Raw genomic sequence first — 2,623 nt, 5'->3', positions numbered from 1 at the left:
ACCTGCCGGCCGGCCGGCCGGCCGACTGAATTTCTGTTGCCTTGGTGCAATGTGCTAGCGTCAACAGGACTTTAGAATTTAACAGGAAAAATATTATGTCCTCTATTGGAGGGATTCTCCGTTTTAAAAGCGTTGCTCCCGTTCAATCTTTGCAGGCGGTGGCCTCTGCTTTGGCTGCATCAACTGGTGAGTTTTCCCAAACACATCATCTTGTCCAAGAACTATTTGTACATGAAATCAACAAAGCAAGTAAACATGTCTTATTATTTGCGTTTCTGAAGGCTGCTTTGTAGTGTATCCATGTCTTGGTCTTGTTTATTTGAATCCGAGTTTATAAGTGTTCTTACACATGTTTTGGTCAGGTGGCGCTGGCGTTGGAATTGACAAGTTGCGGCTTTTGGCCCGGCAGAGTGATGGCTGAGGATACCAAGTTCCTCCTTTTGTCTCTCCTCTTGAGCAGCTCATCATCGTTGTGTTTTGGTTCTGAACAAGATATCTAGTGCCTGAGGTCTGTGCAACAATCAGTGATTGATCCCTTGGGCATACTCAAATCCTCTTGGAACTTCGGATATGCCACCAACGGTTACATATGCAGCTTTACTGGTGTGGAATGCTGGCACGGCTACGAGAACAAGGTTCTCTCTCTGCGACTCGACAACCTAGGACTTGAAGGCCCATTTCCTCAGGGTCTTCAAAATTGCACAAGCTTGAACATCTTGGACCTGTCGTATAACAACTTTTCAGGACCCATTCCCTCTGGTATCGCACAGCAGATACCGTATGTGACATCTCTGATTCTCTCATACAATAACTTTTCAAGTGAAATCCCAGAGAGTATGGCAAATTTGGCATACCTGAACACGTTCAACCTTCAGCATAACCAACTCAGAGGTCAAATTCCAGAACGCTTCAGCATGCTCGGTCGGTTAACCTCATTCAATGTTGCAGGAAACTTACTATCAGGGCCTATCCCCACTTTTGCACAGGACTTCTCGCCTTTATACTTTGCTGGTAATCGGGACCTTTGTGGTGCACCATTGGACGAGTGCCCCAGGAGTCAAAGATGGAGGCTGATACCAATCAGGCTGCGCAGGATCAACGAAGAGTCCAGTATCGGAGTGGTTGTCGGGTTCGTCCTAGGGTTCGTGGTGGCCTTCTACTTCCACTTACTCTGCCGTGAGAGGATCCTTCCTTGTGTCTTCCGCACATGATCCACATGTTCTGGAACTTTTGTCTGTCATCAACATGGGCCAAATGTGAACCACAAGTTTAGGTTGGTTTCTGTTTCTGCATGAAAAACTTACTAGTAGCTTTGTCACCTCATGATATGTAACTTAGCAAGTGTGTGTGCTCTGCTTGTAATGCGCATTTCAACTCTTCTGGAATGATTATTTCAACCTTCAGCATAACCAACTTACAGAACGATTTACTAGCCGTTTGTGCGATTCGATAAGCTAGATCGGTTAACTACATTCTTTTTTTTCATGAATACGCAAAGCTTGCGTATCATTGCATTGATAGAACGTGTTATCAGGGACTATTCCTGTTTTGCTACAGAAGTTCCGCCTATGAACTTTGTTGGGAACTGGGGGCTTTGTTGCGGTACACCATTGCGTAAATGCCACACGATCAATGATCATTACAGTATTGGATCCTGCACTCCTTGGTCTGCTCCAAGAGGCTCCGTGCCTTCGTTGTTCGCATATGATATTCACTTGTGTGCTTTTTTCTTTCGAAAAGATGATTCACTTGTTCTGAACAGTAACCTCAGTTTATTTCAATTACGGAACAGATTGAAGTAACAAATATGTATACCTAGCCAGTCGCAAGTGCCAGCGCTTTGGTTTGCCTGTAGTGCATATTTCGATTCTGAAAAGATGCATACCGATCATCTTTCTACTGAGGGGGCATTTGATGATAACCCTCTTTCTATCAATTATTCCTCTTTCTACTGAGAACCTTGCATATCCATGGGAAATCTTGTTGGTATACAGCTACTGGTCTAGCAAGTACTAGCAGGCAACAATTTAAGTTTTATAGTAACTGTAGACTTCTGCCTCTACCAAACTCTGAAGGTTTTTGCCACTTGGTCCAGTCCAATTATGCTTCAATTCTGAGTAGCAATTAAAATGCTCAATCTCTTGCCATTCCTTCCAGAGATATACTGTCCAGTTCAAGGTTTTGGATCCCGAGAGGACCTTTTTTCTCGTGGGGCACCGGAATTTGCGGTTACCACGGTAACCACGAAATTCCGGAAAAAAATCGGATGAAATTTGAAATCAAATTTTGAATCCAATTTTTTTGAAGTAGATATAGATAGATTTATCAGTCCCAAATATCATTGACGCTTCCCTGGCCTAGTGGCTATTCAGCCGCAGCTACCACTTGCTTAGACGTCACATTCGGTATGCGTGGTTCTCGAGGGGGGGGGGGTAGCCGCGCGAGAGCTCGGAATTTCGCTCGGTACCCAAAACAGTGGTCCGGTTTGGCATCTCTTTTGTTCAATGCACCCGCAGGTTCTGTATGCAATGTCACATTCAATATTTTTTAGCAATCCCAATTTCCATCACATTCGGTATGCGTGGTAACCGCGCGAGAGCTCGGAATTTCGCTCGGTACCCAA

The 2,623-nt window shown here is 44.6% G+C and overlaps 1 pseudogene; it reads left to right on the top strand.

Annotated features, from left to right (window-relative positions):
- The first annotated feature begins 413 nt into the window (after positions 1-413).
- Positions 414-1,708, top strand: LOC119281862 (annotated as a pseudogene).
- Positions 1,709-2,623: the final 915 nt, after the last annotated feature.

This window comes from Triticum dicoccoides, chromosome 3B (assembly GCF_002162155.2).
Source record: "Triticum dicoccoides isolate Atlit2015 ecotype Zavitan chromosome 3B, WEW_v2.0, whole genome shotgun sequence".
In the NCBI taxonomy this organism is placed as follows: domain Eukaryota; kingdom Viridiplantae; phylum Streptophyta; class Magnoliopsida; order Poales; family Poaceae; genus Triticum; species Triticum dicoccoides.
The sequence above is the reverse complement of the archived record's forward strand: the minus strand, read 5'-3'. Positions and strand labels throughout refer to the sequence as shown.